The 12,705-nt window shown below is 27.1% G+C and overlaps 1 long non-coding RNA gene across 2 annotated transcripts; it reads left to right on the forward strand.

The window, feature by feature from the left end:
• The first annotated feature begins 6,865 nt into the window (after positions 1–6,865).
• On the forward strand, positions 6,866–11,540 carry LOC123213551. 2 transcript variants are annotated; one of them, XR_006501721.1, is made up of 3 exons: positions 6,866–6,914; positions 7,012–9,356; positions 11,320–11,540. It is a non-coding gene; the product is annotated as an uncharacterized LOC123213551 (long non-coding RNA). The 2 variants fall into 2 exon arrangements; XR_006501720.1 differs by lacking the exon at positions 11,320–11,540 and having other exon boundaries at positions 7,012–9,678.
• The last annotated feature ends 1,165 nt before the right edge of the window (positions 11,541–12,705 follow it).

Genomic DNA, 12,705 nt, shown 5'->3' on the forward strand with positions numbered 1-12,705 from the left:
GGATTTAAGGCAAGTTGTTAAGTTTAAGATCCAATTTAAAATCAATTCGAATCAAGTTAAACACTGAGCTGAGATGAGCTAGCTAAATTTGGATTACTTCTAATGATCCAAATCCATAATACCAACCAATAAAAATATCATAGTCCATAGATCTTTATCCCAAGTGGGGCTGGATTCTATATGTGGCAAGTTCAGATAAGATAATTCAGTTCAAGATTAACACAACTTCAAAAGTGATAGATTAAGATGGATAAATTAAGATTTAAACTCGACAAAAAAATAATTTAATTTTAGATTTAATTTGAACAAGCTCAAACTTGAATTACTATTTTTCTAATTCTTTGATTTGCTCGATTTGTTTGTGTAATACAATTGAATATTTCCTTCCTTGATTATTATTTTATACAAGAATTAAAGTTTAAAAACTAAAAAATTTGATTTAACTTGAAAAATAAACTTATTATCATAAATACATTTACCCTAGGATTGTATTCGATCTAAATTATTCGATCTTAAATTCAAGTTTGGGTAGAACAAGTTGAGTTCGATTCAAGTGTGGAGTTCATTTTATAAAATTAGTCGAATTCGAACCAATACAAATTATATTATTTTCAAATCGAGTTTGGAACTCTCTCCTCTTTGAACTTAAATTAGGCCTAAAAAATCTAACCCCTTCCATGTATACTTTTCTGGAAAATAGTTGTACGAATATTTTTTTTTTTATATTTATTAACAAAATATATAAATTTTAAATTAATTTTCAACATACGTGATAAAAGAATTATTAAAATTTGGCCCTTCTTTATGTACTTTATATAATAATAATAATACTGAAAAAAAATCCAGGATGCAAAGGGGTATGTAGAGCAGAAAATAAATGAGAAAATCTACGAACATGTCAACTTATCTATATATATTAAAAAAAATTATTTCATTAGTCTTATTTTTTTGAATATTTAATCGACAAATTATAAATATTTTTATTACAGGAACAAACAGTCTTCTAGTTAGATTAGTTAAATGAGCATTTGGTAGTTGATGTGGTTGGTGAACACCCAAATATCAACTGTTCCGTTTCCAACTACAAAGGAAATGCTTTAATGCTCTACTCGTATTTTGGTATTGTCCACGTCAATCAGAAGTACACCAAATTAACAGTATAATTATGCTTTTGAATAATTTTAAAAAAATATACCATATAATACTATATCGGATACACATTATAAAAAATTAGGTTTTCGAAATATATTTAATTACTAATTAGTCACATATTGTTATTCAAAAGCATATATATTTTAAAAGCTTAATTTTTTATAACGTATATCAAACATCGTATTGTATGATATATTTTTTTAAAAATAATAAAAAAATAATTATTAGATTATTATCTTAGAAAATATTACAAACATTATTTAAAATTCAAAATTTTTTTTGTTTAGACTACTATCACTTCATTAATTCTAAAAAAAAATGTAATGATTCATATTGATAATATATGTCGTACAATATGATATAATATATCTATTGCATTATATAATTTTTTATACATATTCAGATACATGTAATTTTTTATTTGTATTATTGTATAATATGATACATATTGTATACTATAAGATATTAATAAATATGAGTCATTTACGATTATGTTATTAATATAATTTAACAGTGTGACAAGGTGCATGCTAGTATTGCTACTGCTAAGTATCTCATATCACTAGGTTTTTTTCACTTCTGTATAATTATTCATTTATACGATTAATAAAACTATATGTATATACAATTAGATACACTGATAATATATCATTATGTGATTAAATAATTTTGAATTAAAGATAAAACAACACTTAGTTACATAATAATATATTATTTATGTATTCAATTGTGTACTAAAAAATATGTGTATATAATATTACTCTTCTACGATAAGAGGTAGAGTTATATGTAATCACAAAATTAATGTAATTAATTCATAGTACAATTAATAAGAAAATTAAATATTTATTCCTATTCCATTTTCAGGGATGGTAGATATTCTCAATTTAATAGAAAGTGCCCTGATTTTCCATTAGGGTTTCGTAATCATAGTTATCAGTATTTTACAATATGATACAATACAAATAAAAAATGATATATATTATAAGGTGTATTGAGTTAATACGATACAGTGAATATTTCATACGATATGATATATATTACTAATATAGATCAATACACTTTTTTAGAGAAAATGATAGTGTAATAGAGGTGTTTATGAATAATTTTAAAATTTTAGAAGTGTTTGTGATATTTTTTAAAATAATGATGTATTAATTATAATTTTTTTATTTTATTAATATTTTATGAAAAAACCTCAAACGATACGATGTCATACAATAGATAATATAAAAAATTAAATTATTGATATACAATACAATATACAAAAAATTAGGGGCATAAATTTACTCCCATGACAATAGAAAATTGAATGGGTCACGTAAGGGAAAACTTAAGGCAAAGGAAATCTACCTGTTCTGCTCTTCTCGTTTTTTGACTCTATCTATGCTTTGATTCAACTAACATATAGATGACATCGATGATCGTTGATTGTAAAGTTTGCTACCTTTTTTTATGTTATTTTTGTCAATTTGACTTAGGAGAAGCTTAGTTGTATAATATATATAAATTTTTTAACTTATTATATATTTCTAACACTAATGAAATTCTTTAATTATGACATAAATTCATATTGAATCAAATATTGGATCTTCAATAAAATGTGGAGGTTTAAAATAAAAAGTTTTCATATATGAACTAAATTTATTTGTATGTTAAAATAACTTAAATTATATATTTTCTAATTAATTATAAAAATATTTTAAATATTAATTTTAATATTTATTTAAATAGTTAATTGGTTCAATCAGATAGGCGGTCTGAACATCAGCGGCATTGCACCGTCCCCTTTGTCGGACTTGACCCTTGGTCCAATTTTATTGGTGAACAACAAACAATCTACCTGATAGATAATTGACTTTTACCGGTAGTTTGTTGCTAATTAATTTTATTTTATTCATATACCATTGAAAATTCTGATGGAACGGGAAGACATTGTAGTATGTACCAAACTAACCTTAATAAGGAATGTTTCAATTGAATGTAAATTGTTGTTTTCCAGAGATGGATTCGAGTCAATATCAAATAAGGGTTTACTTAAATTCAATTCAAATTTACGATGACTAACTTGAGTTTGAGATGTATTTAATTGATTAAGAAACACTACCACCCAAAAAAAAAAATTAAAAAAGAAAAAAAAAGAGTTTTAATGCGATGATATCAATGAATCTTTGAACTCGAATTAAGTTACAAAATTAGACCTTCAATTTGAGTGTGATTTTCTTGAACTTAACTAGATTTAAACCCAAGCAAAAATCTGTGCTAAATTATAAGTAGTTTTCTATTTATATATTTAAAAAAAAGGGATTTTTTGAATAAAAGATATCAATTGAGGCTTAATCATATCATAATCTCCCCATAACTGGTTGATGTTGAACTGGTTTGGGAAAGTGATTAAGTCAATTGCGTACCCAATCAGGAATTATATAAAAATAATTTATTTAAAGTTTGCATCTTTGGTAAGCATAATAGAATTTTGCAAGTAGACTTTTTACTCCAAAGTTGTAAAGTATTTCTAAAATTAGTAACAAGACAAGGAGGGACAAATTAATATTAAATTAGTTGGAATTTGGAAACGATCAATAACAAGGATTATTTAGATATTAAAAAAAGAAAGAAACAAATTTCAATTTGTTTGAAAAAAAAATGTCATTTTTAACTAATTGTCGTAACATTATGGAACAAAAGTTTCATTATCATTCATTTAGTAAGGGGATTATAGTCATAAATGAAATCTAAAGGGTCACTATTAGAATAATTATAAAATATAAGAGGGTAAATAATTGTACTATATCACAATTTAACTGTTAAATTCTGGATCCAATGACTAACCTAATAATTATTAAATCAAAAAAAGTTAAAAATTTGATGTTAAAATATTATCAGATGAAATTTAAAATCCTACTCTCTTATATATTGTTGAATTATCTTCTTTTCTACTTTAAATTACACTTTAACAACAATTTAATTTAGTTGATTATCTAAAAGATCTCGTTTACTACATTAATATTTACAATAAATAAATAAATAAATAAATAAAACCTAGGTTTCAAAATTGTAATAGAGTTTAAATACCACTCAGTCAAAAATATTTATTAATAGGTATTATCCCATAATTATATTTAATATATATAATTTTAATTATATATATAATGATGTCATATAGATATCATCCACCGATTCTTAATCCCCAATAGAAATTAATTAAGTTGAAGGTATAAAAAATAACTGAAGGATATAATATAAACAGAAATTTTTAATGCAGATTAATTAAGCTAAATAATTGATTACCTGATTAATATCCTTTCAATGGACAAAATAATTATAAATCATTCAAGTTTGAAAAGCATGGCTCCATTATTGACCTAAAAAAACACTAAAAGAGAAAGAACATACACAAAATATGACAATTTAAATAATAATAATAATAAGAAGAAGAAGAAGACAATTTATTCTATTTTTTTGTCAAATAAAGACAATAAAGTTTTGTTTTTTCTTTTTTCTAAAAGTAAGATTTAATTAATTCATAATTTTGGATTAAGATTGTGATACGTGACAAAGCATGCATGCATAAAAGCATAATAGCCAGGTAAAGCCTTACATGGAATTCAAGTTTAGAAGAAAATTAGATTATATGACCATAATTAGAGAGATAATATAAGCATTAATCAAGATTAGCTGATAAATCGCATAAATATACAAAAGATAGGAATGTTGGGTACAGGGCTTGATTTGATTCCATCTAAGCGTGACAAAGCTTTAGTAGATATCAATTTGAATTAAAAAAAAAAAAAACCAATTTGAAATTAATGATTTAAAATTCGAATTTAACCAAAAATAATTTTATTTTGGATTCAATTTGATTCGGTTTGAATTTGAATATTTAGATTAACTTATACTTAATTTGTTTTATAAAATAGTAATATTATGTGTATACACTTTTGATATATAATTTGAGTATAAAAATTATATGATATCATATATTTGAATATTATTTTATCTTTAATTGGTTTCGCCATGTTGTCTTGATTCATTAGTTGTCTTGCTCTGATTAAACATCAGTCGGTGCACAGTCTATTTGAAAATTCATACTTGACTGAGAGTTATATGGATTTGACTTGTCTAGTTTATATTAGCTTCGATTGGGTATGAAATTTATCATACACAACAATCTGAACAACAAATTCAGTGGAAGCAAAATAAGAACAGAAAAGTAAGGGGGATTTTACAATTTTTACATCTATCGAAGTTAGTCCATGAGCAAAGTCTATCCATTACAACTTGAAATTAACCACAAAGAAAGACTCACCTTTTTTTTTATGAATGATTCAGGACATTAGCACATTGTCAAATCTAAAATACACCAAGCATCTCGTTTGTACTAGTTCAAGCTCCCTTTGAACTTCAAGATTGAATTCCCTTCAAGCCTTACTCTTGAAATCACTTCAAGCACTAGTCTAGCTAGAATGACATCCCTCGATCTAATCAATGAAGCAACTGCAAGATGAATAAACGAAACGAATGGAAAACAAGGATTACATAAATAATTTCAAACAACAATGAAAATGAAACTGACTTAGCTCTTAAAAAAAATCAATACTAAAAATCCCAATACTCAGGCCACTTAAAAACAAAGAAGAAGAATAATTTAAATACCTAGCTAAATCAAGCAAGCTGGATGATGACATATGTCCATATCATAATATTACACATGTCATATTAAAACAAATCCAAATAAAAAAAAATTATCATATGTTAAGTATGAAAAAGTTAATTTAAATGCGATCACAAAATGTAACTTGTGTTTACACGTATAAACTGAAATGTTAGCACAATTATTCATAGTTTGTCAAATATATTTACAAATTTACAAATAATTTTGAAAAGTACCCTAAACCCTAAATGACCGGTGCTTATAAGAAGATTTTATATATTCACCACAAAAGAAGAAACAGAAATCAATCTAATGGAGAATTATTTGGGAATACACTTCACCGGTAAGTTTTCCTTGCTTTGACAGCCCTGGTCCACTGTCCCTACATGCAATGGAGCGGGGCAATATTAAATGTATGAAACGTACTAATATAGCTTTGAAAAGGATTTCTCATTGTAATCCAACCCAACACAAGATTGAAACCGGTTGAAACTTGTTCGAGTTAGTATACAATATCATTAGAGGAAAATCAACAAAATAAAAAATATTATCAGAAAAATAAATAATGTCATTGACGAAATAAATAATATAATTCGATGGACAAATGAGTTAATCTTGAACAAAACTGGAGCTCCTACTTGTCGGTAAGTCTCCACTCTTCTCGTGGAGGATGATGTTGATAAAAACAACAAATCAAGATATAATAATGTAAACAAAGACTCAAAAGAAGAAGAAGAAGGTAGATGAAGACGTGTGGGATCATGTGAAGTTTGGACAAAAATGCTCCACACAATTTTCTTTTCCATCAACATTTCAGAATCACACGAGCACATCTAACTCTTCTTCATCTCAATTCAAACATAATTAAAATTCAATTAATTTATTGGACACCTGCACCACCATTCCTTAACAAAGGATGAATGTTTCACCCGTGAGTCAACTCTTCTCACGAGCCAAATGTACGTGCCAAACTCACACAACACGACACATTCAACTGAAATCACTTCTAAGATTTTTTTTATCATCTTATCTCTATAAAACCAAGCTTGGACTTAACCACAAGACACACTTCTTCATGGCTCTTTCTTCTCCTTTTTCAATAAAACTGGTACGTGCTTCATCTTCTTCTTCCTCTCCCTTTGTTTTTTGCATCCAAAACTGGTTGATTTTGAAGCTTTTTTGGCTTTGTTTTGGCTGTTTTTCAGGTGGGTTAGTTTTGAATTATGAAGGGAAAATCTTCCTACTGAATGAAATCAGATGGGAATATTTTTGTTCTTGCAAAAAAATCAACTGCTGCGTTAGACCTTTTATGGTGCAGTGTTGCTTTCTCGGGTGAGTGGCTTCTATGCTATTCTTGTCAAGTGAGTAGTCTTTTGCAGGTTAACCTTTGCTTCGTTGTCTGTTCGACCTTGAACAATAATAAGGCTTCTTCTCACAAACCCTAGTTAATAAAATATTCTTCTTATTAATCTTCTTAGCATACATGTTTTCTTGATCATTCAATTTTCTTTACATATAAGGATCTACTTACTATATCAACTTCAAATTTATCGATCTAATCTTCTTCTTCTCTGGGGAAAAAGCGTTTCCATGATTGTATATTTGCTCTAAGAAGTTTTTTTAAGACAAGTGCATGCCTACAACTATATAAGTACATGTATATGTATGTATTTTTGGTTACTTTATGTACTTATTTGTAGAGTATGTGTTGTAGTTTAAGTTTGGTTAGGTGGGTAGAACAACTTGTGCTTTCTACAAGTACTTGTAATTGCAATTCTGCGTATGACTTTCTGGTGCACTCATATATTTTAGGAGAAAATAAATCGAGAGCTAGTTCAAGTTAATTATTAAAACTTTTGTTGCACTAGCACCTTCAGGATCCAATTAACTGACCTAAAAGGCTAAAACTTCTGTTTATATATAAAAACCTTCATTGACTCCATGCATGAAGGTTCATATATAAGTGTTAGTTTAGAGTAAGCCAGCCTTCATTAACGAATCCATGCATAAAGATTAATTATTTGGAAACTCGCCTTGATTGTTTAACTCTATCTGTTTAATTCGAAGATTTTCATTTTCCTTGTATGAAATTGCTTGGTGTCCCGGTGTGAAGCATAAATTAATCATAAAGCTACCAAAAGCTGACACCTTCTTCAACAACTACATGCATAATTTTTTTCCAAGTCTTTGATTTTGTTTTCTTTCATAAGGGACTCCATAAGAGTGTGATCATCTGAAGCAAAGGTTAAAAAAAGTTTTTCTAGGAGGAATTTAAGAGCAAATTTTGATAATTTATACTTTATTTTTGAGTATTCAAGCTTAATTAAGATGGATTAATAGGTAGAATCTTTCTCTCTCTCTCTCGCTCTCCTTCTTCTCTTCTCTCTTCTGCTGAAACAAAATGTAAATTGACTAATTACCTGGTAAGGTACAACTTTTGACAGAAAATGAATGCAGGGTCTTCTAAAGTTACATCCTTGAGAAATCCAGACTAGATTCTCCCCAAATATTTATAAAAATTAGTCTTTACTAGAATGTTATAAGATGAATATAAAGCCTCGGGAATAACAATTGCATGTAATTACGTCAAAAGACCTAGAAATCTAACCCCATTGGCTTAAACTACCTAGATTAATTAAATTATGTAGTATAGTTTAATTAGAATGCAATCACAAAAAATATTTGAATAAAACTATGTTTACAAACTATGAAGTAATTATTTACTTTTTATCTCATATCAAAACCATTCTAGTATATATTATTACTTTAATTTATATAAATAAATTTGTATAATTTGTTTGTTCTTCCATTTCTATAAATTTTACTAATCAAGAAAACTAATCCCATATGCCTATCTCATCTATCACCTAAGTCTATTTTTTGTAAAATTAAGTTCCCCTTTTAATGTGTGTGTGTGTGTGTGTGTGTCTATATATATATATATATATATGTATGTATGAATGTATGTATGTTTGTTCTTGATGGTCTCTAGCAATTTAGATTCTGAAATTTGTGTGGCTAACATATGTGCGCATGTGTTTGTGTAATATGAAAGAAAGCAAATTCATTTAATTTCAATTAGGAGCTCTAGCTGTTATGCTTTCATGTGACGAGACATTGACAAAAGAAGCGTTAATATTTGAGAGTGACACTGGCACATAAGGTTAGATCTGCACGTACGTTTACAAGTTTCTGCTCAGCTTTTTTTCATGTATATTTGGTTGTTGGACCTAACTATTTACGAGAAAAAATAACTACAAGCTGTCTTGTTTTTGGGTCTTTTTTTTCTCCATTTTCAGAGAATCATGATTGTTTAAAGGACGTGAAAAAGTGACATTTTTATTGCATTTAAGAACCTTGTCCATCATGGCATTTGTCGGCACAAAATAGGATAATATTTATATAGAATTTCAATATTTCTTATAGTATAATCCAAGGTCGAAACGACGACGAAAGTGAGGTATAAAGCAAGAGACTGTTCATTTGACGAGGGTTTGCATGGAACTCAACACCCTATTTCTTGAAATGTTGAAGCAGCAACCCTAGTGAGGTAAAAATGATGATGGAATTTTACCTCTTATAATCCCCTTTTATTTTTTCACTTGCTTCTTTTCAATGTAGTCTTTTTTTTTTTTTGGGTAATTGAAAACCCTACCCATATTTGTTTGTTAGACAGGTAAATCTAAAATATAGTAATTAAATTTACAACTATTACACTCGATAAATCAAAGTTTTATAAGTGTAGTAGAAATTTGAACTTAGATATTCATCTTAAAAGTTTTAATACTTCATCAGTTTTACTAATCTTTAGAATCTCTTTCTAATGTAGTTGTATTGCAGGTGCCCCATATAAATGTTAAGCTTGATTTTAATGATGAGTCCCCATTTTCAATTTTAATATGAACAAAAATATAAATTAAAATATATATAAATTTAATAATTAACGAATCTCTTATTCTCTTACAAGTCTACAAGGATCAGTTCGAATCCAAAATTATTAGTTTGAACTCAACTTGGTGACCAGTAATATTGAAAAGATGAATCATTGGCGAATCCTTGAAGTCAAGCCAAGCTGTCAAGCTGAAATGTGGATTCGAGCTTGAGTCAGTTCGACTCAAGTCTTTGTCCATGAAACTAAGTAATGGAAATTACTAAGAAAATAAAATTAGTGAAAGATTTACAAGACTACAAACTTGTTGAACTTCAATGGAAAGCATAATCTCACGCTTCCAAATTCCAATGATGAAAAGTCTTTCTGTCTATTTTTGGTCGGTTTTCGGATTGCCCTTGAACTTTGATTTCTGCTTTCTCTTTTCCTCTTTACGCAGACTGGGTTGACTCTTATTCTTTTTGTCCTTATATTTCGAGCCTTAACTTTAGATATTTTAAATTTTTATCATGAGATATGTACTCATCTCATTTAGAAGTACAGAAGCATGTAATACGTTGAAAATCACTTGAAAAATGTAAACATTACTTTTCCTAATATATATATATATATATATATATATATATATATATATATATATTGTGAAACGAAGATTTAATTTAAACTGAGTTAAATTTAAATAATGATCAATTTGAGTTCAACGGACCAAATTCCATTCAACTAGCTTAGCTAGTTTTTAAATGAGAAATAATAACATCAAAGATGGTGAAGAAAAAAATTATGAAGAACAAGAGTTCCAATAAAGAATTGTCAACGAGTCAAATTTAAATTAATTAAAATTTTCAACCCAAATTTAGTTTAATTTAAATTCATTCTTAACAGACGGTTAAGCTTGCCTAATTTTTCAATTTTAAGTTTATAACTACAGTTAAATTCTTAATTATTTATGCATTAATTAGAGTTTTTTTATCATTCTTTTTAGATATCTTATTCTTATTAAATGATCTTGTTTACTTTTTTCTTTATTAAAATTATAATAATTTCGATTTTTTAAGTGAATATTGTTTTTTATTCTCTTCTTTTTCAAAACAATATATACTTTTTCAATAATAAATCTCATAATAAGTGTTTGATAATCTTCAGCACTGCCGAAACTAAACTGCTGATTTCCCTCAAGCTTTTCAAGTTGACTATACATTAATATATATATAGCTAGATAAATCAACCATTTTTTACTAAGGTAAGCGAAATACCCAAGCTAAAATCGGAACCACCATGTACCCGATTTTTTATTCCGATTCTTATCCAAGATAGGTTTTTATTCCAATTTTAATACTTACTTTCCGAGTCTAACAACAGCAAAATTGCCGGATATCACACAGACCAACCTGATGATTTGATCGTGAATGTAAACTTTTTTACTGAATTATTATCATGATCAAGAAAGAAAATACTCTTCAAATAGAAAAAGGTCTTGTCATTTTTTTGCCCAATAATCTCACACACTTCTATTAACGTCTAATGAAAGGCTAAGAATTAAAAGTCCAAGATGGAATTTATACCGATATCGCATAATAATTTCTTTATATATTGACCTAGCTTCATATTAGATTTATGTTTGCAGGCTTGTAGCTGAATGTGATGGTCTTTTAAAGCTTCATCCTTGTGACAATCGAGAAGATTGGATTTTTCCTAACATGCCTAAGTAAACGCAGTGGTTAGGATTCTGTCACGGATTTTTAATTTTGTTCAATAGAGTACAATATATGGATTGGAGCAACATATTGTAATGCGAATACAACTTGTTGTAGAAATAAAATCAACAAATACACGTCTTAAGTATCACTAAGGTTTTAAATAAAAGTTGTACTAAAATATATGTAAAAAAAAAATTCTATCACAAAGCAAAATGAACTAAGATTAAGAGATCAAACAAAGAGAGAAGAAATAATCTCTTTTAAATTTTGTAATCTTCCTTATTCATAGTGAAAATGTTTTTATAGTCAATTTTATGATTTTTCTTGCATTAGGATTTTCAAGTAAATACTTGTATTTATGTGTCGAGTAATTATGCATTTTATTATCAATAAAAATATGCGTATACATGTTTGGTAAACTATTTAGATATATAAATAATGTGTTATTATAAGTTTAAATGATTTTAAATTAGAGATAAAATAATATTTAATTACATAATAACACATCATTTATATATCTAATTTATGTACAAAAAATATATATATATAACATTGTTTTTTTGTTATTTGTTTTCTATAGGGTTCATAACATTTTGTGTCGCTAAATATGAGTTGAAAACCCACTTTCTTGCTGTAAGTTTTTATTTTTTTTAGCAATATTATATGTACATATTTTTGGTACATAATTTACGTATACAGATGTTGTATTATTATGTGATTAAGTATTATTTTATTTTTAATTTAAAAATATTCAATCGTATGATGACACATAATTTATATACTTAAAAAATTTATAAAAAGTATACACATATAATTTTATGATTATTTTTAATTTAAATTCGTGGGGAAAAATTTTCTTCCGGTACATCTTTAATTTGAGCATCATGATGTTAACTTGAGAATTACGTTTTCACTTAATTGTGATATGTCTATTTATTTATACGTTTTGGTTATAAAGTGCTGAAAATGTTAAAACTTTGAAAAAATCTTTATAATATTTTATAAATTTGACATTGACAAGAGATAACCAACTGAAGGGAACAGCACCGAGAGAAATTATTATGAAAGAGCCTCTGATTTTCATTAACCCTACAAATGATAGAGACTCGGATTTACAAGCTTCCCATTGGCAATCCTTGTCAATTATAATCTACGCAATCTAACCACACAGCCTCCGTTGGATTCGAAATTTGCTATGAACTGATTGATTGAAGACGAAAACACTGTTAAGAAGTTTCCTATTTGTGTTGCATCAATTTAAAATTCAAATTAAATATTGTGAATTGTAACCTAATATGAATCGGAATTATATC

The sequence above is a fragment of the Mangifera indica genome, chromosome 4 (assembly GCF_011075055.1).
Source record: "Mangifera indica cultivar Alphonso chromosome 4, CATAS_Mindica_2.1, whole genome shotgun sequence".
Taxonomy (NCBI): domain Eukaryota; kingdom Viridiplantae; phylum Streptophyta; class Magnoliopsida; order Sapindales; family Anacardiaceae; genus Mangifera; species Mangifera indica.